The following is a 23,133-nucleotide window of genomic DNA, read 5'->3' on the forward strand; positions in this document are numbered from 1 at the left end:
CTTTGGGCTGTGTTCTTTTTTTTTTTTTTTCCCTTTGCTTTTCCTTATTTTTTTTCCTCCAGCAGGGAAATAAATAACTAAAACTATGAACCGAATTGTGATAATAATAGAACTTGACAGTAGCAGTTTTGAAGTCAGGGTTGGACTGTGCCTGCCTTCTGCCATTCCCTCAGTTGAGGTTGCAGTGCAAATGGGAAAATGGTGGGGGCATGACTGGGTGTCTTCCTACAGCCCAACCTCTGCAGCTCCTGGCACTGGGAAGACAGGTCTCCTTGGAAATCTGTGGCATCATGGCAAACCATCATTTTTCCCTGGCCACCAGCCATGTGCTGTGCACTCTTTCAAATGTAACATATAAACAAATCATGGTTTTTGCTGTAGAGTATCCTAGAACCTATTTAGGTTTTTGTGTTTGTTTTATGCAGGCGTAGTAAAGACAACTGCAAATGTCTTTCAGTCTTTTGGACTTTATCTGTCTCCCAGGGCTGCCTCTGTGCTCTGCTTCCTCAGGTGGGCCATTTTTGGCACACAGTACTGGGGCTGTCACCGAGAGGCCTTCCTTTGGTTTCCACTACCTATGGATTGGGTCCCAGTCTTACAGGCATTTTTTATGGATGAAGAGGAAGAAGAATGAAAATGAACTGATCAGAGATGAGGAAAAAATATTCTAAAGAAACATTGCTGTCTGGCTATAGAGGTTTGTGAGTTACGAGCTGCAAATGCAGACAGCAAAAAGCTACTCTCTGCTGAGGAAGATGTGTAAACAAAGCTGAAGTGTGGGATGTGGTGTGTGAAGGGAAGGTCACAGTTTCTGCTCTGATGATATGCTATAGTAAAGCTGATATCTCTTAGGTCATAATTCCGTGTGGTGCAGGCTAGTGAAGGTACATGAATGTCCATGAGGTTATATAGATTTTATGCCAGCAGGTGATGCAAAGCAGTGATATTGGGACTCTGCATATGCCTAGATCATTGGCATCCAAGGGCACATATGTCCACATTGTTAAGAAGCTGGCTAAAAGTTAAGCTACATCATGCAGACCTTGGCAGCAGGTGGCTGTGTCAGGGTCTTTGCCTGGTGCTAGCATATGAAAACCAAACTACATTTGCAGTGAGACTGCAGTATATTTGGCCATTGGCTCTGGCATGCTGGAAAGACTTTTTCCCGGCTGTGTGGTGAGACTCTTTTGGCTATCATTTAGGTGGGCTCACTAAAGATCTCCCAGGGCACAATCTGTCCAGTGGGTGCTTGTGATGATTGGCATCATCTTCTGGGTATTTCCACACCATGTCTGGGTCCTGCTGGAGTTTCTACATGCTTTGAGAAAGAAGGGATTTCCACAGGATGTGTGTTTACTGAAGCAGTATGGGCTAAAATACGAGTATTGCCTCAGTCTACAAATCATCCCTGTCCTCTGCCTACCTGAGCCGGTAGTACAGGCAGAACTGGACATGCTCAGATCTGACTGGCGTGCACCTGAGTCCACCTTTCAGAGAGCCACAAAGGCCACAAGGAGAGGAGCACTGAGCTGAATTTCACTGTATGAGCTAAGAGGTTCCCTGAGCTCACCAGAACCGCTAATGCCAGATGCTCCAAAGACAAGTGAGTGGAGCAGTCTGATCATAATGACACGACTCTGGCATACAGCAGAGGCAGACAAATGCTAACATCAAGTCAAAGCTGTGCCATTGAGCAAGGTGAAATACAGGTCTGTCCCATTTGTTGAAAAAGAGCTTCTTTGTGAACTGGTAAATTAGTATGGTGAGGCCAGCAAAAATAGAGTTGTCACCCGAACTGCCACCCACAGCTACAGAGGGTCTGTGGACTGGCATTAATCCATGTTGATCATTTCAGCCCTTTGCCAGGTTTGCTTGTGTGTTTAAAAGCAAAGTATCAAGGCCTGTACCTGAGCCTGATGTAGTCACTACATCAAGAAATGATGACATGTCAGAAAGCATGATCAAAGAGCAAAGGCAAGAGCTGTTTAAAAGCAACTGGAGATTTTGGCTACTTTGGTTTTGGGGTTTCTGGTTTGAGAGATCTTGAGGGGACCTTATTCATTGCTCAGCACTTCCTAAAATCAATTATTCCATGTTTCTCAAGCTGTATCTCCATAAAGACCACTGTGATTTGAAAATCTGGCCATGTTCTCAGACATCGCAAAACGGGCCATTTAAATTTCTTAATAAAAGACAAAGTGAATTCAATTTATTAAACCATGTAAGTGATCAAAATAGCAAAACATTTGCAAATATCAAATTCACCAGGGAACAATGGTTTCTTTATGTTTCACTGAGCTTTTGTGTGCTTTTCTCATTCAAAGAACAATTTGTATAATAATCCTTGGAAATTTGTTGCATATGGGTCCTTAATAGCTGATAATTCAAAAAGTGTCTGTCTGACAGCACTATCAGCGGCACTTGATAGCTCTACAAATGTCTTCTTAGGAACTGTCAAAGTGTCAGAAATTAATTAAATGTTAGCTTATGTGACTCAGAGTGAAGGGGAAAAATCAATGCTAAATGCAGCAACAGTTTTTTCTTTTCTCCTGTTGCCCTTTGATAATGCAAAACTATCTAGAGAAGGCAGAAACATGCATAAAATGCAGGATGAAAGAAATGCAGGAACATGGAAAAGTATCTTGAAAGTATAAAAGGAGTGGAATGATTTAATATGTGCAGGATCAGCCCCTTGGTCCTATTCTGGCTCCTTCTGAACTCTGACTGCAGTTCACAAAACAGAATTGTGCTTCACGGAGAAAAGGCAGAGGCAAGGGTGAGTTATGTACACAGTAATTCTAGCCATGCTCAGTTTACAGGCCATTGCGACTCAATGGCGGAGTTGGAGGAACCATATACAGCTAATCTCTCATGTCTATCTATTGGGCATTTATTTGATGGGGATTAGGGAAGATAAAGCCATGGATAAAGCAAGAAAAAATTCTCTTCTGTTTCTTTCTGCAGCTTCTGCAAGATTTTTTTTTCTTTTGGTAGAACTGTTTTTGCAACAATAGTTTTTGTCTTTTCATCACGAGGAAAGTTAAAAGATTATGTTTGAACATTGTACAAATGAAGAGGTTTGGTGTTTCTGTTTGAAAAAAAAGGTTTAGCTTAGGAAAATGAAACAAAAATGTTCCACATATTTTGCATGAAATAGGGAAACTATAACACAGCGTGATTTGTGATCATGCAATTAAAGGCTGTATCTAGTACATATTCATATGGTACAAAACTACAATTACATGGACAGCTCTGTTAATTCCTAACTTTTTCCTAACTTTTGAGATTTTAAGTTTTCAGTCCTAAAAATAATCTTAATTTCTCTGAACACAGAACTGGCATCATTTGGATGGCCATAAGAGTGTCTTGTGAGTCTTTCAGTACTGCTTTAAGAAACACTTTTTATTTTACTGCTGACAGTTTCTCAGTAGAGAAGAAAGAAGCACTTTAAAAAGCTGACTAGAAAAGAGAGTGCTTTTTACTGCATTTGTCCAGGCACCTGCGTTTTAACATGGAGGCAGAGGGAAGAGATCATAACTACAGAGAAAAGGTAGTACAAATGGCACCTCGCTATGCACTGTCCTTGTGAGACCTTGTTGAGTTTTGCTATCCCTGTACAGAGTCTCAGTTTTAGCTGAGACTGTGGATGCAGATGTGGGTAAAGTCCTGAAATGGAACAAATTCCTTTGTGAATTAATTGCAGTAAAGCCACTTTAATTCCCATACAGAGTCCACACAGATTTTTAGTATGGCTGAGCTAATCCAGATATGGATTTACTGACAGGTCAAGGGCAGGACAGAGCAGCAAGGTTGCAGCCTTGTGTTTGATGCCAGCAGTGCAGCAGCACGCCTGCATCACACCGAGCATCTCTGCTGCTTTCCCCTTCCATCGGATCAGGCGTACACCCGGGTCTGTGCTAATCCCCTTTATATTAACCTCCTGGAGTGCTCCTGTTCAAGCATGGCCTAACTGGGAAGCAGTTTGCCATCCCGAGGAAAATAGCCACTCTCAACAAGTTCCCATGCTTTCCAGATGTCTTTCAGCAACTAGAGGAAACCTGCTGTCTGGCTGCTACTCCGTGCTGGAAATGATAGGGAAGAGGCAGCCAGGACAGAGGCAGTGAATGCAGAGCCAGAGTTTTTCACTCCTTCATAGTTAACTCCCCGTTCTTTCCAGAGAGCAAACTGAAAAATATGTTTGTTTGCAATGCCAGTATTTCTCCTTGGCTCCTCATGATAGATCATCTAATTACATTTGTGGCAAACAAGCATGACATCTCCCTGGCAAATGTGTAATATTCACAACTGGCAGCAACAAAACCGTTTGTCTTTCTGGCAAGATCTGAAACATGGAATGTGTATTAAGCAGAGAAGCAGAATTTGCTTTATCATATAGAGACAGACGTACCAGATGGGTCACTGGGAAGCAGAGGGTAAAAGGCCTCAGCAGAAACTTGTACCTATAGCTTGCCTGTGTTTGAATGGTATCCTGGGTCTGCCTCTGCTCTTCTTAGTGCTAGGTCAGAGATGCCCTGATGCAGTGCAAATGTCTTTTTTTCTCTCAGGAATAGCAGAAGTGTAACACTCCTTGGTTTTTACTCTGCTTGCAAACACCCTCAGGCATAAAATATTCACCAGCCTGAACCTGAGCTAGCACCAGCATCTAACAGACACTGTGATGCATGTCATTGCAGCATCTGGTTTCTGTTTGGTAAAGATTTGTGGCCTTTGGAGCTAATCTGGGCCTGGCTGCCAAAACATGCAGTCAGCCTTTGCTTCTTCATAAACCGGTATGAAATTCCCTAAGGTTGTGCCCCAGACCTAGTGCATTTCAGATGAAGCCTGGAGCTCAGCCTGGAGCAGCCTGGTAAAGGTAGGAGCAGGAGCTGAGGGACACAGCTGCGGGAGCTGCTCCCTGCCGTGATGCCGGAGCGATGGCCGAGTTGCACCCACCCTGGGCAGGCAGCATGCAGTGGGGGGGCTGCAGGCAGCCAGCAGTGTTGGGGAAGCCACTGCTTCAGCATGCTTTCGGGGGGCAAGCTTTCCTCTGGACTCCAGACATAGCCACACTGCTTGGCTTGGGCCTCCTGATAGCCAGAGTGCCTCAGTGACTGAACTCTATGTAGACTTAATAGCAAAACAACAGCAAAAGCCACAAGCAACAATATCCTGAGAGCAGATGTTCCCATAGCAGCCTCAGAACAGTCTCTGCGTCCCTTTCCCAAGGTATTTCTTGCATGCTGTTCTTGCCAGATTGCCTATTTCCTTCTAATTGCTGCTACCCAGACATACCCATCAGGTTACTGAAAGTCTAGCCTAGGCCTATGTGAGAAAGGTGTTCAGAGACAGATTTGCTCCAAAGGCATTTCTGTTTCACAGATATCAATGTCTAAGTGAAATTTGCACAGTACAGTGCCTCCCTGAATATTGTCACTTTCCTCTGAAATTTTGGTATCAATGGGACACAGGAAAGCTGTCAAACTGACATCCTTTCTGTCCTGAAGATGCTTCTTGATGCTGTTTACTGGGCTCCACTGAGGCATTCCAATCAAGGGAAATAATGTATTCTTCTGGAGTAGGGAGGAGGTGGAAGAAAAAGAGAAGGGGAAGGTATGTTTGAGGAGCTGTTTTGCTTCCCTGTTCAGGGGCGCTCTGCAAAGGAAAGCAGCTTCTAGAGTAGTTTCACTATTTTTTGCATGTAAGCCCAGAAGTGATAACCTATGCTATGAATTCCTGGTCATGGTTCACTGAAGAGCAAGGTTGGTGTGTGACAGCTAGCAGTGAGTAAGAACCTTTTCCCATCCACAGGGGACAGTGTCTGCAGACATTGAGAAGGAGGAGGAAAGGTCAGGAATTAGGAAAATACTGTAAATTCTGTGTTGACCTGAGAACCATAGTACCCACTGCCACTGCTAATGCTGATGAAAAATCCCGGCCACCTGCTGTGACATCTGACACTCTAGGATCAGCCAATACACTGAACACAACCAGCAAAGTCCTAGTGGCTTTAAATAAACCTGACTCCCCCAGACACTGAGTAGTACGTGCAGATACAGCAGGGATTTTGCATCATGACTGATGAGGTCCTGGTAGTCAGTACATTTGAAGCAGTTTTGAGCACTGACTATATCTCTTCAGGAGGCAGTACTGGGCAAACTTAACTTTCTCCACTCCTTACATTTTCTTGTGGTAAGTCTCTAGTAACAAGTAGATTACACAAGCAGTAGGCTTAGCTACGTCAGCACCTAGAGGCACAGAAATTAGAGACAAAGATCCTGACAAGGCTGGGGCTTTTGGGGGGCTGAATTCTAAATTCAGCACTGTGCAACTTTCGTATCTATCTCATACAACAGTTCTTCCCATCAGCTCCTTGCAAAAGCCTCTTGAAAAGCTTCCTCCTCTCCTTCCTTTCCACATGGCTCCTCATTTTTTGGATCCTTTGTTATTTGAAATACAAGTGCAAGGCTTTTTAACCACAGTTATTGTCCACTTCTGATTCCAAAACACTGCTGCATTTCACTTGGTCTTGTAAAATATCTAATTTAATCTTTCTACTAGAAAGTGTGCGTGTGTCCCCCCAGAGTGTGTTGTAAAGCACCTAGTCTAAGTGCTTCCTCCTGTAAGTGCCCAGAAGTGCTATTAGCATGGGGTTTGTATATAATACACTGCTGCCACATAGGCTTTTGAGTCACCGACTTTAATCGTTCTTGCTGATGCCACAATATTTTCTATTCACAGCGCTTTACTTCTCAATAATTGCATTGTTCAGAGCTCTCTGCACTAATTCTGTAATGTGAATCACCACCTCCCTAACAGCAGCACAGGGATAGAGGGTGAAGAGAACCACAGCAGCCTGAGCTCCTTTCTCTGGAACTTCCTGTGGGAGTGGGTGACAGGATGATCTTATTGCAATAAACTTGTAACTCAAGGACTCCAAGGCTTATTCCCAATTTTAATGCAGGTGCTCTGACGCTTTTGACTTCAGGAAGTCACTTGATTTCTCAGTTCCCCATTTGTGGTATTAGTGCATTAATCATCCTTCTTTCCCTATGATGCCATGAATTTTTGCCTGAGTTTGAAATGGCATTGCAGGGAGGAGGGGGAAGAAGTTTTTTCTAGTTCCCAGAGCACTTGTCCATTATCCCTGGGTACAGTGCTGATGGAGCAAAACGTTTCCCAGCACTGCTTTGCTATAGGCAGAAGTAGCACAAAGGGAACTGAGTGTGTAACTACCCTCCCTATTGAAAACCAGTGCACACATTAGTCTGGACCATTTGGAGAAGGATATTCTAAGGCTGAATTTCACTGGGAATTGACTGCCTCCTGCTTTCACATCCTTTGAAAATCTCACCCTTAATTAAAAGCTTGCCAGGTGTTTTTGCAAGTCATAATGGAAGGGAAGAATTCAGTGATATCTTCCCTAGAGGTGGAGAAATGCACGTTTAACTGCTTTACCGTGTCTTTCTGCTAATAAAAAGGAGACTTCATTTTTAAAAAGGCCTTCTCTTTATTCAAGATCTGCAGCTTGTGGTAGGGTTTTATCAGAAATTACTTGGAATTTTCCAATTTTAACATTTTCTCATTCCAATATGTTAAACAGTCAAAACTAATAACTTTTGCAACGAAAAGTTGTAGTGGGTTGGGTTTGGGGTTTTTTTTTCATAAATGAGTTTTTCAGGATCTATCAGGATTTCAAACCTGTTAAAACATCTCATGTCAAAATGAGAAAAAAAAATATATATAATATAGCTGTTGACTCTGAAATTTTAGTTAAATTATGCCCTTTTCTTTGAAAAGTTGCAACTCAAAATGTTTTGGTTACCCAAGTTCAGAATATATTTTGCAAACATTTTTAGAAAATCCAGATCCATTTCCCCCTCAGATCAGCTTTCCAAGACTTCTAGCGTGGGCATTTAAACCATTGCAGCAGCCATTAGAGCATGTGGTCTCACTGCTAGCCCTCCTCAAAGGAGACTTGACAAATGCACAGGCAGTCATCTTGAACATAGCAGGGCAGTTTACATCGCAAGTCACTAGTTTTCTTTCCAGGTATAAATAGTTTCCTCCAGCAATAATCTCCTTCCAGAAAACCCCATCACTCCCTCTACCCACCTGTAATTCAGAAGAGAGGTTTGAATCCTGCCTGGCAGGCTGCTGGAGTAGAGCCATTGATTCCTATTACTCTTTAAGAATATGCGGGTACAGGGCAAGCTTTAATCTTTTGAGCATTTGGCAGATTAAGAATTTTGCAAGCTGGACCTACTCCAAACGCAGCCCACTTGAACAGTTCTCAGCTTGGTGAAAAGGATGGGCAGGCAAGGATTTTTTAAAATAATTTCTGACTGCATGTGGTTTTGATTTTGGACACCCAACCAGAAATATTATACACATCTTGATTTTCAGTGTTTAAAGGTGAAGAATTTATTTCTTAAAAACAAAGACCCATTCCAAAGTCTTATGTTGAGCTCATTTGAAAACAAATTGTGGAAGCAATCAGATCTTGCACTGCAGGATCTAATGAAATCTGTAACAGCTGCAGACCAGATTGTGAATTCATAGCATAGGTATTGCTTATCACTTCACTCCTGCGTTCTCACATGGAGATGGCCGCTGTCAGAGACAGGTCTTCTGACTAGAAAGACGTAGGTTCTTATTAAGTATTGCATTACTATAGACCTAACATCCTGTTCTGTACAAAAGCCCATTTTTTTTCTTAATTTTTTATGTGTATCCTAATGTCAAATCTGCCTGACTAGCTCTGAGCCTCTGACTAATCTAATAAATTCCTAGCCTTATGATACTGGTGATCTACCTTCTTTATTGTTATGTGTTTGAGGCCATCCACCAATGTCTGCAAATAACCCTTAAACAGTACCAGAGGTAACTATTATTTCTGAGGAACTGAAAACATTGAATCTCTTCACTCCCCATCCCCAATAGTTATATATAGACGTGGCTGAAATTTGAAAAAATATTTACTTTTAAGTACTGGTTAAAATGTGGCAAATGTTTAAGGATTTTTTAAAATTATTTGGTTTTATCTGTTTAATGTTCACTGTACATTTTGGTGCTTGGCATTTGAAGTATATAACTTAATTTGATTGCAGAAATAGGTTGTGTTAATTCTTAGCTGAAGACACCTTTTTTTCCCCCTCCAGTCAGGATTCTTGTGCTAATGCAGCACCTAGAACAAGGATATTTTAGTTCTGAGTCCTTCAGCTGTACTTTATTAAAAGTAAATAATAATAATTCAGATTGAGGAGCTCAAATATTTGCCTTCCACTTATGTCATCTAATGTTCATTTAACATCTGCTCTTTTCATTGCCACTCCTATCACTAAGCTTGTTTGCAAAAATGTTTGCCAAAAGAAGTGAATTCCAGAGGAAAGGAGAGCTTTTTTCCTTTCCCTTTCCCTTCCCCCATTTTCTTAGATTTTGCAGGTGTTTGCCCCAAACCATATGTGACTAATATTTGCATGAAGTCCCTTTTAATAGATTCTTTGTAGAAGATCTGATAAAGAACTGCCAATCAGCACAACATTCATGTGATTCCTTGCTCTAAGTGCCACTTTCCCTGTATTTGAAACTTCAAGAAAACATTAGATGAATTACTGTCCTGTCCCTTGTGGCGAATGAGTACAAATGCAGGCTGCAATCAGCAGAGGGGAGGCGAGGAGGGTCTGTGCATTCCTCCTATAGAGATCAGCCCAGTGCTCCTCAAATTTCAAATCCTAATGATCTCTAATCATTTAATCCCTGACCCAAATCAGCTCCACTGTTCAGCTTAAATCCTGACTTCGAACACCCACTTCTGTCATCTTTGCAAGCCAATTGTGAGTAGAAGAACATGTCTCTGGTTCTGGACCTATTCTTCTACATCTCCTCCCACAGAGTAGGCATTCAGGAATTGGGCTAGATCATCAGCTTCTGTGAATCCGTGTCTGCTATCCTGGTCATAGTGCTGGAAAGGACTTGGAGAGTCCTGTGGTTCCTGCTCTACACCATGGCCGTTCCATGACAAGTGTTTGTCTGAACTTCTTGATCTAACCTTCCTGAATGTCTTCCAGATATGCAAAATGGTTCATTACCTTTTAAATATGCAATATATATTTTCTCTCCAGTTTGTCTTTCCATTTAATGCTGTTGCATCGTGTCCCCTCTCTGTTCAATTTAGTCTACCCATGGAGGCAGAAATTCACTATGCAGCAGGTCTTTTTCACTGTTACTTGTTGTGATACAAAAGCTCATTTTCTTGGAAGAATTATTGCTGCTAGGCATGATTTTCTTCCCAATGGGAGTTTTGTCATGATTTAAAATGGATTTGGCCCTCAGCTTGTGTAGCAGAGGTACTTTGCCACATGCAAAGTTTCAAATAAAATTCACCTGAGAATGTCAGGAAGCCTATTTAAAAAAAAAAAAAAAAAAGCAGAGTGTAAATTTTACAGAGGGTGAACTTGCAGAGAGTTATCAGCTTGGCATTGGAACCCCCAATAAGACCCATTTCCTGGTGTCATTCACATTTCAGAGGCTGGGGAAACTGGCAGGCATGTCCTCCTGTGATGATGGTTCAGTGACTCCTCACTCACACCCCTCTTTTCCCTGGGGCACCTGAAGACAGCCACTCCTCTTTGAACATGCAGCAGGGAAGCAGACTAAAAAGGAGCCAGGCATCTTTCCCCCCCAGCCTTTTGGCTGAGCTAATGAAAGATGCAATGTGACAAGAAGTGTCATATGTGATCAGATAACCCTGTACGATGTCAATGTTGCCCCCTCCTGACTCACCGTCAAATCCCTCACTGGGATCGCGAGAGTCAAGCACTCCCTTGTGCTCCTGCTATAGCAATCCAGCATCTGCACTCTCAGTGCCCCATGCTCAGCTTGTGTCACAGCTGTGCCCTGATGTGCCTCTCATGGAGACAGAGAGGATGAAGAGCAACTGGCCTTCATCCTACCGCTGGTTGAGGACAGGATTTTTAAACATGTCTAAAGAAATCCAGTGTTCGTTCTTACTTGCTTTCATTTGTTGAAGCTCCTCAACATTCTGTATAGGCCATCTGGTTCTGATGGCTACTTTTTGAACCCTTCACCAGCTAAGTGATTTCAATGGTTTTATCCTGGTATCCTAAAGAAAGATGCCTATCTGGTTACACTGCAGGGTGGGGGAGAGGTTGTTGTCTATGCATTTGGGGGGTATATTTTTCTCTGCCTGGCCTTTGGAACTGTTTGGCTGGTGTCAAACAAGCTTCCTAAGAGCAGAGGAGTCTTACACTACATGTTAAGTTCTCCCATGTTTGGTGAAATTTGGCAGCGGAAGGAGAAGACAGCCATCTCGCTGTGTCTCTTCAAAGACCTCAGACAATCTGTATGGGTGATTCAACCCACAGGAAAGCAGGTGTTTTGCTTCTGTCATGTGTGGTACAACTTGTTTTCCAGGTGAATGCCTGGCTACTTTGCCTCCTCCTGAGGCAAGATGTTAGAAAAGTGGTTTAAGATGTTATCTGTCCTGCTTCTTTTTACTAGGCAGAAGACACTAAACTGAACTTCTCCCATAGGTCTTCATTAAAATTCAGGCAAGCTCGTTAGCATCCTGAAGTCTAACTACAGCACATGTGCGGATCGCAGCCTAAGAACAGATTGGTCTCCCAGGTCTCCAGCCTGTTGCTAGAGTATCCCTAGCTCAGTTGATGGCTTTGGGCCGATTCTTCAGTGGGGGAGCAGGACCTGTTCATCTGACAGCTGGTAGAAACCTTGAAAAGACATATATTTTCCCCCCGTACTCCACATGACTTCTTGCTAGCATCACTGCCTAGCCGGGAGAAAAGGCTATTGGAAGCTTCAGGGCTTAAGAGATGTTCAATTTTTTGAATGATTTGAGTCATTTTGGGTTCAAAATTGCAGAAAGTCTTCTCAGTCAGAGGAGAGAGCTGTTCTAAGTGGGAGCAGGTTATAGGACTTTTACTGCCTTGGCTACCTCTGACAAGACACCAGCACAAACTAGTTGGTCATTGTTGGACCTGTAGCCTGTGAAAATTCTGCCGTGGCCATTGCTGCAGGAAGACAACATTTACTTTTAAACACAGACAGGGCTCTGGGAGGGTGCTGCAAATCTCAAGGCGAGGAAGGAGTGAAACACTGCTCGAGTTTCATGGTTTTCAGCAGAGCGGAGCCACTTGGTGAGGCCAGCCGACAACCAGGGCTTTTGTCTGTGTCTCTCTGGCTCTCTTAGCCCTGGGATCACTGCGCACACCCAACAGGTGCTCCTATAAGTTTTACCTGTTGACTTTTATACTGTCAGCAAAACTTCCAGCCTGCATTAGTATACAGAAGGCTTCAGTGTACAAAATACAGCCCTTTTGCCCTGAAAAGTTTGTAAGCTAAATCCACAAAAGGAGCAACAGGAGGGGACGAGAAAGGAAACCTTGTTACTGTTGCCATTTATATTGTAGTAATACCCAGGCCCCTTGCGAAGGGCTCCAGCTGCCCTCTGTGCAAACAGGGAGCAGTTTACAACACAAGCAGGGCTTGGCTTGCTTGCAGAATCGATCAGCCCCAGCATCCAGCCCCAGCACCCTTGGGCTGCAGCCCAATAAACCTGCAGATTTACTGGCTGAGGTCACAAGTGGAAGCAGTGAACAGAGTATCCATGAATATTGTTTGCACTGACAGCTCCTCCAGTAGAATTTATCTGCGCTCAGTTGTCAGGTGTAGTCAAAAAAAGCCTGCAACTGTAAAAGTGGCAAAGAAGTACAAGCTCTGGCTGGCAGGACCCCTTTCCTGCAGTGGGCACATATAGCACCTAATACAGGGAATACTTCATTTTAGCCAAGGCTTTTAAGTGTAGCCGTTGCATACAACGTCCATAATGAATCCAATTCATAAATCCAGTAATCTGGACCTGCTCTAGTTATGAAGTCCATATTATTTCCATATTCCTTTAATCCACAAAGTCATTAACAAAGCTCCAGAAAGTCATGAATATTTTCACCCTGTTTGGCAGGGACCAGATACTCTTTCAGACGAAACGTTACAAGGAGCCACTAATGTTTTTAATTATGGAGCTAGGTACAAGTTATTGTGCAAGTTAAGGCAGGACTAAATCCAGTGCTATCTTCAGTGGCTATTTAATTCATCAATCATATAAATAAGGGGGTGCAGAAGACTAAAAGCAAAATGTGCACGATGTGAACATGTGCCCTGCTTGCTGAAGGTGGAACAAGCACAGAAGTCCAAGAAAAACCTCCAGCAGGCACTGGCCTTTGTCTTCCTAAAAAAAAGTGCATTGTAACAGTGCAGAGGAGAGATGTTATCTTTTAAATGTTCCTCTGGCAGACACAGGTCCCCTTCTTGAGCCTGTGGTTCTCTCCAGGAAAAAAAAAATTGTCATCTCTAAGTGATGTGATTTGCTATGTAATCATGGGTTGCTGTGGTTGCCTATGACTTTAATTGTTCCCTCACATCAAAATCAGACACAGTCTTAGCAGTCAAGGTGTTGTCACACCTGACACATTAAGGATGTCTTCAGAATAATATCTTTGGGGCAGACACTGAATGCTGATGGAAACGTCCAAGTTACTTAACTCCTCCTGCACACATTTTTAATTGCTTTACTTTAACATTGCCTCTGCATGTTCTTTTTTTTTTTTTTCATTCTTTTTCTAAAGTATCTTTATTGTCTCCACAAACAATGTCTCTTATGCTAAGGTTTTGTGGGTATGATTCTGAGGCCTTCTGAATCAGAAATTCAACAGTAAACTGAATTGCAAAATGTGGCCCCAAAGGATCTTAACTTTATTATTATCACTTCTTGTCATTTTCTGTTACTGTTGTAATATCCTAATTGATTCTTCCTTCACACTGAGAAAAAAAATCTACAGATAAATAAAAATAACATTTGGAAAGGACAACAAAGGAAACCGCAAAGAAATAGACATCATATGTAGACAAACATCCTCCTACATAATGAATAATTACACATCATCATTGCATGAATTTCTCCTTTTATTAGTAAAACATCTTTCAAGGGAAATGCATATACTTGTACTCTGGAAAGAATGTTTGGACTTTACTGCTGGTGTGGAACAAGGGAATGGTAAAATGCCAGTGACAGAAATAATAGCTCTTCTAGGAACATTAGCCTCTGCAGAAGCTCTGAACCCAGAACTTTTGCAGCTAAACAAACTGTGTTAGCAAAAAAAAATTATTGAATTTGTATTGGGGGAGGAAAGAAAGAAAGAAACCTTGTGAGAAAGCAGTTACTTTCTGCAAAATACTGATTCAGTTCAACTTTCAATGGAAATAGTTCTGGCCATTAAGTTTTCAGCTAGCCCTAGTTCTTACAGCTCTCCAGAACCAATGTTGTGATTGGGAATAAGACATTTTAAAGGAGTGCTTCCTCTTTTCCAATTTTGTTCTATATGCACACTTTCTTTTGCAAAAAGGATAGGAAAATTTTCCCAATTTCCTCAGATCTTGCTCAAAAGACATCTATGCCAACTGAGCTCTTGCTATGATGCAGTCTGTGATTCTTGTCCTACAAAGTACTTATCAATTCCTCCAAGTGGTTTGAATATAAAACATACTACACTATGCCACAGACTCTTTTAGGACACAAGGGGCCAGGACAGGCCTGGGAAAGACTTGATGACACTGAAACACGCAATACATAGTTGCGTAAACCTGACGTCATTTTACTTCAGCCCGTGAGCTATGTGCTGCTAGTTCAGTACCCAGTCTTGTGTCTCTGAGCACCTGGCCCCGCTCCCAGGGCAGTCCGTGAGAGTATGCCTGCCTTGCAATGTCAGTGCATTAGCCTACTCTCGTATGATCTGTGCTCAGATGTACCTATAGGCAGAACTCCAGTGCCCACTACTCACAAACAGATAGGAAGGAAGCCCTGTAGTTAATTCTAAGCTCCGCTTCTTCAACATGCAGTGCAGACACTTTGAGCTATAGCCAGGGTAACAGCCAGCGATGTGGATGGAAACTGCATGTGACCAAATGTGTTGAAATTTCCTCTCAGGCCTTGTCTTCAGTCTGGAAATAGATCCACACCCAAGGATCCCTTTCACCTGGCAACTCCCTCTCTAGCAGTTGCCCCAGTGCTACCCTTGGAAATACTGAAGCCTACTTTACAACCAATTGCAAAATTTGAGGAGAAGACTCCTCTTTTAGTCTTGTTTTCTAGAGAGGAAAGACCGGGGGAAGCCTAAAGCTCACTGGTACCTTTGTGTGCAGTTGTGAAATAATAATAGTAACTGTAATGCTTTATAATAATAACTCTCATGCTTTATAATAATAACTCTCATGCTTTAATAACATTCCGTTACACTGGCAAAGGTCTAGAATTCCCAGTCATGGATCACGACCAACTTGAGATACATGCTTTATAAATGAAAACAAAGCAATAACAAGGACATGTAGGAATCTTCACCAGCATGGAGATTCTGATGTTGACTTTTTGATTCCCTAGTTAGTAAGATAATTAAACCCCTCTAATTCTTACTGCCGGTTTGCCATGAAGGAAGTGCAAATAAGGAGCTTATACATGCCTAGCCTGTTCGCTCAGCATCATGGTGGGCTAAAGTACTCCTGTACAATCACAAACACATTTTTAAAGCATCCATAACCTCATGGGGCTGGTAAATGATTCATGTACTGCAACCAGGGTTATCCTTGCTGTTTAATGATATATTTGGGGGGGGGGGGGGTGGTGTTCTATTTTTAATGCTTTTTAAATTAATATGATCTTTATCATTGTAGCTTTTCAAGCATGGGTGACTAAAATTCGACTCCTAAATCTGTGTGTAAAGGTCTAAAGGAAAGCAGGCTGGCTGGAGGCACCCTGTTCTCTCTGATGCAGGAAAGCACTAGATTCCCAAGTATGTAAATAAGGTTGTAACTCAAAGGTATTCCTGCCTGGAGTGGTCACCACAGAAAACAGCTAAAAAGGTTAGAAATCTAACTGCAGACTTCACTAATCCCGTAGGTAATCACATTTTTCTCAACTGCCATACAAATATCTAAAAGCTTGAAATATGCAGATACAGAGGTAACTGGAGGTCAGAAGAGTGCCTGTTACAGACAGAATCTTAATTTGCTAGAACTCCAAATTGCCTGAGATATTTAAATAGTGTTTGGGATGAAGATTCAGTTTAGACAAGAAATTTGCAAGGTGTACTGTAGTAGGTAATAGATTTAACTTTTCTGATATACTGTCTCAGCTGCAGCATTCAGGGGAGCATGATTCAAAAACCTGAGATGTTGGTGAAGAGTTCATTTTTCTATAAAGCTGCAAATTGCACAGTGCATTCTCAATAGTGTTGATTTTGCTGATACATCCCCAGCGTTACCAGTTGGCAACCTGAAGCAGTAAGCAAAATCAAATACATGTATTTATCAACAACTAAGTGTGTTTCCAGCTCCTGGGACATCTCAGACGGAAACAGCTGAGGCTAGAGAGTCTGAAAGTTGGGATAAATAATGGAACACATACAGAAAGGGAGATACAAATCAAAATGAATGTTAACTGCAGAGGCTGCACAATCGCAGTGGATTTCACTTGCTTCAGCAGGACTGCACTGCACTCTGATTAGCTTTCCCCAGACAGCAGTCCACAGGTTTGGTATGTTTATTTAGCTCCATTAGAAATTTGAAGTGTGGACGTCATTGTGATCATCCAGGCCTACCTACAGGGCTTAACACTGTGTTCTATTATTGACTGCTTTTATTGCTCCTTGCAGACTATCTCTTTTTCTCCAGTCCTACATAACATATAAGGCTGCATTTACATTTTCTGAATGGACTAATCATGGCTCTCTGCTTTGATAAAGAATGTGCAGCCTCCCACATAACCACATGGAAACCAACAGGGAAGAGTAAACCAGAAATAAACCCGTTCTAGGGGGTTGAGAGAAAAATACCCACCAAGATAATTGGGAGGGATGTACAGAGAAGAAGCAACTGAACACATAGTCACATCTTAAAAAAAAAAAAAATTATAATGCTAAAAATATCCAGATGAAGGACAGCAAGAGAAAACATGATTGAAGCGTAACAATTGGTAGAGGAGTTAATACTTATTAGCAATCATTTTAGATTTAATATAGGTTGGTTTTGTAACAGCACATGGAATGATGCATTTGACAGGACTTAAACAATTTCCTCCCCCTTTCCCAAAGAATCTGGTTAGCAACACCCTGGCACAAATCGATCAGTCTCACGTGCTCCTAAAGAGTTAGCCAAAGCAAATGCAGGTACTAAAAGTTTTTCTCTGTAAAATACAGTGAAGTTAGATCCCAAACAAATCTTTCAAAACTTTTCCTCCCTATTTTCCAAACCTTAATATGTTTTAACTTTTAGCCTACTGTATTTTCTCCTGTAGCTTTAAAAAAATAACCCTGAGAGGTCAGACAAAGTTCAATCAGTCTGGTATCTTTTCTCCAAGGGTATCCAAAAGCAATTGCCTGGCCAAGAGTGTAAGAACGGAGCAAGTGTATATGATATTTTTGCAGGTACTCTCCTGTCATCCAAGTGTTTGCATCTCCTATATTTACGGAGCCAGTGTGGTTTCTATGCATTTATTAATGATCAGTGGACTTCTTTCCCATGGAATTGAAATTGCCTAGTGTCCCCTTGAACCTAGGTCAACACCACTGAGGAACATTTAGCATCCAGTCATCCTGTAGCAAGAAGCTTTACAGCTCAATTACATGTTATGTGAACACACTCCCTGTCCTCTATCTCCTGGCATTGAAATATCAGCTATGTGCATGTGAGAAAGCAAATGCTCATTTCCAGATTTCCTAAGTGTTCAGAAGAAATTTGTGCAGAGAGGATGAAATTGAAAAAGAGTTATTAAGAAAGTTTCGTAAGGTTCATGAGCCAAATCCATCTTATTCATGTCTGAAGAGCTACAAATACTTGTGCCTTTGAAGTATTTTTCAAAGTACCTTGTTGTTTTAGAGAATTTGTATGTAATATTTGTTAAAGAATATTACTAGTGAGGAAAAGAGTATGTCTAGCATAAGGGTGTTAAAGACAAGCAAGCAAATGCTTTGTTGAAATAGAGCATAGAGCTTCAAGGTCATTCCACGGCTTCTTTCACACGGTGGAAATTACAATGTCCAAAGTTTTCCAAGCAATATGAAATTCTACTTTCTTCTGGAGGAAGCTTGGTGTTTGTTTCCAGACAAATATTCCCTGCAGTTTCAGAGGTACCTTCAGAAGACAATGCCATATAATACCTTGGGTGTCAAGGGTGAGAAAGCCTAGGGGTAAGTCAGTTGATACCTGGTCCTCAAGATTTTTAGCCGCAGGGCAATTTGGCTGTTACGTGGTGCAGCCCCTTATCTGTCCAGTAGGATTGAAAAGACCCATTCAGCAGCAAGGGGTTTTAAAATATGGCAATGCCTTGTGAATTTATTTTTTTTTTTAATCCTGTGATGAACACAAAGGCATACCAGGTAGTTATACTTTTGGAGACTAAGTTGTATCATGGAAAGAGCAATTCTCTGTGGCATTTTGATGCATCAAAATGTAAGCATTATAACCAAAGTTTAAGTAAACAGAGGATGGGAGGGTAGAGATTTGCTGATTTAATACAAAGGGTGGATTTTAGAAGAAGAACATGCAGGAAATTGTACTTTATGTGCTAGGCCTTTCTGTTTCATTGAGGAGGCATATCTAAGTCACAGGTCCTCACTGGTCTCTGCCATCGTTCAGACCTTTCAACCTAGCTGCAGAATACTGCTGTTCTGTTCCAGTTGAATTTACCAGCATGCTTGTAACTTGTCTTACCAACTGACCAGTGCCTTGTGCCTTTGCTAATGGTAGCAATAGCCTGAGTCTGCTAGCCCGAGGAAGCATGAGGAAGAATACATTGAACCAACAATGAAGTGCCATTAAAGTAAAAGCTGAGTATTTTTCCCAGGCAGGTGTCTTATACTTCAGCAAAGCTGGAAACATTGAAGTGCAATCTTCGTGCTTGCTGCCTTGCATACAAGTAGTGCATGCAGAGTGAGTGGTTGTCAAGCTGTGATTCCCTCTTGAGAGGAGCGCATGTATATAAATCACCTTTGCTTTGCTGATTTATGTGGATGGAACCTACTCACTTCAGTGGGCTTCGTGATGACTGGGGATTGGGCTGTGGGAGCAGTATCAGGATGGGCATGATGGACACTACGTGACTGACCACTTATCAAACCTAAATCGTGACCTAGCCTTTCATGTAGGGTGTGAAAGTGACACAGAAGCAAAACGTAAAGGAAAAAGGAAGCTGTTTGGTTCTGGGCGTGAACCATGGTAGCTCTGCCATAACCTACACTATTAACCCAGCCTCACCCAGCCTTTGAGGGTTCACATACTTCTCTCTAAGTCTGAAACATGCACTTTTGCTTTATAAGTACTACAGTGTACCAAGCTGAAGCTCTTTTTTACACACATGCAATCTCAATGCATATGTGCTCATGGAAGTTGTATGCAAATGTAATAGCATGGCAGATTTTACACAATGGATTTACGTACATGTAACTGCATGAAATGCATTTGGGTGCGTTTTGTAATATGTGACACATCATGTAAGGCAATTCACTGAATTCCTGTCAGATAACTGCTCTATAGCTATCTTTAGAAATATAAAAGGAAAAGGCAGGGCCCAAATTCACATCTTTGTAATCCTGCTGACATGTAGTTGTTATTCCTCCTGATATTACCATTTCAAATGGTCAGGAGATTTGAAGTCTGCCCTTCTCTTTCTCTCTCCATCGTATTTGCCTGTCATGCCATACACTGTCTATGTAAGCAAAAGATAATCACATGGTACATACATCAGTGGAAAGTACGTTTACAAAAACTCTGTTCAGAAGTATGGGAAGTAAAGAATAAAGGTTCTGATCTAACAGAATTTCTGTAGTGTGAAAAAGAAGTTAAGTGGAAAAAAAATAACAGAAACTACAGCGACAGTACTCTTTACACTTCCTTGATGGAGTTAGCAATATTGTCAATAGACTGTTTTTTCTAGATTGCTACAAGCAATTAATGGACTTTACTTTGAAAGAAATAAAACCCTGTAAGCACAACATTATGCGTTCTTAAGACCACTGTGTGGTTAAAGAAGAACAATGAAACCCTGAATGTGTAAGAAATATAACCCACACTATTTTGCAGTAAATTGCATGTGTAACCTATTTGACCAGTTATATTATAATCTTGTGGCTGATTATTTATAAAACAATCAAGTTCTGTTTGACTTTGAACTCTACTTGAAGAGCAGTGATAGATGGTCCCCACATGCTTTTAGCTCTGTGGCTCCATGCTTTGGATGTGGGAAAGTCAGGCTGACAGAGACTTCAGAATTAACATGTGAGGATGTGTTGCCTGTGTAGAAACCACCTATGGTCAACAACCTTGAAGAAAAATACCTCAGCACCGAATAGGACCCAACGCAATCCTAGCGTCTGCTTGCTTCCCCGCCCTACATCCCTGTTTTCCACTGGTTTCAAAAAGCCAGATGAAACTTATAACTGAAGGGCAATGGAAAAATACTAAGATGCAAACAGGAACGACTCCAATTTCATTCATGCCACAAAGGTTACTGTAAGCCTTGCACAAAATCTACTTGCAGCGTTCAGAGGAGTATTTCTGAAAGATTTCTAAAAGGGCTTCTTCAGGAAAGGGTGACAGACAGATCTCCCACCCTTCATTGGGAACGACAGTTCAACATCAAGACTGGTGCCAAGAAGGAAATTTTAAAGGACTCAGGTCTTGCCATCTGTAAAAAAATGAGTGTCGTAAGAGAAAAAATAGTGTTTTTCCTCAGACAATTTGACCGAACAATCTTATTCCTTGGGGAAATGGAATGTACCTACATTATAGCCTATCTACACATCCTCCTCCTACAGTTTTCCCTGTCACTCTGTTTCCATCGTGTCTATATGAGAGCAATGTTAAGCATCAAACTTCTAAAAATGATCCTAGCTTCTTAGCAACTCTAAGCACCTCTCTAGCATTTAATAACAATTGTTTATTGGTTTGCAGTTAGTGTTTTCGAATTATAAAGTAACGCAGCCTGCATTTTTCATTTTGGAAACTTGCTTTCACCTACTCAGTTTCAGAAGAGAACAGCTTTTGGTATAATGACAGATATTTTCTTTTTCTACTGTCTTTATTTACATTGCTAGGCAGTGGTGGTTACAGCAGCTACTATTGTCTCTGTTCCCTTACCGGGGTATTCACGTTCGTATTTCCTGAAGAAAAGCACCAACACGCATCTCTTACCTTCAAGCCATACGAATCTCTCGGGCAGTGGTGGCAGGACTTTACGTCAAATATATCCAAAACGCCACAACTCTCCACTGTGGCTTTTCTCAAGCTCCCCCAGGCTTTCAGGCAGACTTTTTGGCATTCAGAATTCACGCAGAAGCAGAGGAACAAGAAGAAGAAAAAAACACCTGCCTGACCCCTGCACCCTGGGAGTCCTGCAGATGAAACTTGCCGTGGTGAACCCCACGCCGAGCTAGCACCTGCTAGAACTTCAGGAGCTCAGGGAGCGTATCGGCTTCCCGGGAAGAGGCGATTTCGGAGGAAGGCTCTCCCGCGGTAACTCGCTGTCCGTTTCCTTCAGCGCGTAGCTGGGTGGCAAAGCAGCAGCTCCGTCTCCCGCTCCCGGAGCGCGGATCTGGCGAGCCGGGGAGCAGAGCCGCCCCTTCCTCCCACGACGACAGCCCGACAACCTGTGCCCGCTCCAGCTGCCTTCGCCGGCCGCGGGGCGCGCTTTCCCGCCGCGCTCCCCTTCCCGCCTCGCCTGCCGGGGAGCCGAGTTTTCTCCCACCCCCACCACCACCCTCCGCCGCGTCCCACCACCTCACGCCCCGGAGCTAACCCCGGCGGCCCCTCTGCCCCCGGCTGCAGCACCGGGCGCCGGACGGCGGCGGGAGCGGAGCGCGGGCGGGGCGGAGCGGAGCGCAGCCCCGGTCCCGCTGGCACGGAGGCGGCCGCTCCCGCCGCAGCCCCGGGAACGGGCGGGAGCACCGGCCCCCCGCCCCCAGCGAGGAGACCCCCGGTAGAAATGAGCCTTTGCCCGCCCTGCCCGGCCCTGCGGCCGAATGCCGGCTGCTCGGGGGATGCGGGGCAGCCCGCAGCGGGGACGGGGCAGGTAGCAGGCCGGCCCCGCACGCCGGCCCGGGAGAGTGGCCCGGGTGAGGCCCCCGAGGGGCCGGGGGTGCCCGGCAGGTTCCTCGCCGCCCCTGCATACGCCCAGCTCCACGGGGAGGGCAGGGGAAACGTGGCACGACCCTCCAGGATGGAAAGGAAAAAGGAAAGGAGAAGGGGAAAAGAGGAGGGAAAGGAAGAGGAAAGGAAGCTGGCCGTACTTCTTATCTCCACCGTAAACACCTCGTGTGCTGCCTTGGTCGTGAAACGGGTGGCTGCCAAGGGGGGACATCACCCACCTGCATTCTTCCCCAGCAGAAAAGTCCCAGCACGGTCCTGGGTATTTGCTAACCACCCAGGCTAAAATTCTCAGCGGTGCTCCTGGTTCACATGCTCTCTGTAATGGTAAATAGATCTCTTTGCAATTCAAATGCCAAGAGAAATCCTTTCCTGAAAGGGTGATGAAAGTGTAGCTGCTGTTGCAATATTTCAATATCTTATTATAGTTGAATAGCTTTAACACTACCTAACTTTCAAAGCATTAGGATTCCACAATTTGAAGGGTGTTTCCTAAGAAAGCTTTTCTTTTTCCCGGAAATGGGTTTCTGAGTGTATTTTTCACACTACCAAATAACACTAGACAAAGAGAAAACAGAATGAAACCCCTCTCTATGGTTAGGTTTTAAAAGGTCTCCATTTCTGGAGGATCTTCTACAAAGGAGTGCATCTAGAATACTGTTTTCAGCCTTTCCTGACTGTGGAACCCTAAGCATTTTACAGCAGAGCTACTGACCCCTTTAGCGGGGTACTGCATACATGAATTGCTGCAAAATGTACACACACTTGTCTTTCTGAGTCATCTTTAGCGTTAAAGTCAAACTGAATTCTCTTGAACGTTCCAAGTGTTATTGAAATAGTTTCCGTTTCATCCAAGTAATGTTCCCCTGTGCGTTTTGCAGTGCCAAGGTAGCCAAATGAATACCAGAG

General features: G+C 42.9%; 2 protein-coding genes across 2 annotated transcripts in view; both read right to left on the minus strand.

Moving 5' to 3' along the window:
• DRD2 (dopamine receptor D2) overlaps positions 1-21,762 on the minus strand; it is a 31,159-nt gene extending 9,397 nt beyond the window's left edge. The window contains exon 1 of the mRNA XM_049799575.1: positions 21,274-21,762. The gene's annotated coding sequence lies outside the window, so the exon portion shown is untranslated. The remainder of the gene's footprint in view (positions 1-21,273) is intronic.
• ZW10 (zw10 kinetochore protein) overlaps positions 1-23,133 on the minus strand; it is a 563,481-nt gene that overhangs the window by 463,654 nt on the left and 76,694 nt on the right. The gene's annotated exons all lie outside the window — the stretch shown is intronic.

This window comes from Accipiter gentilis, chromosome 5 (genome assembly GCF_929443795.1).
Source record: "Accipiter gentilis chromosome 5, bAccGen1.1, whole genome shotgun sequence".
In the NCBI taxonomy this organism is placed as follows: domain Eukaryota; kingdom Metazoa; phylum Chordata; class Aves; order Accipitriformes; family Accipitridae; genus Astur; species Astur gentilis.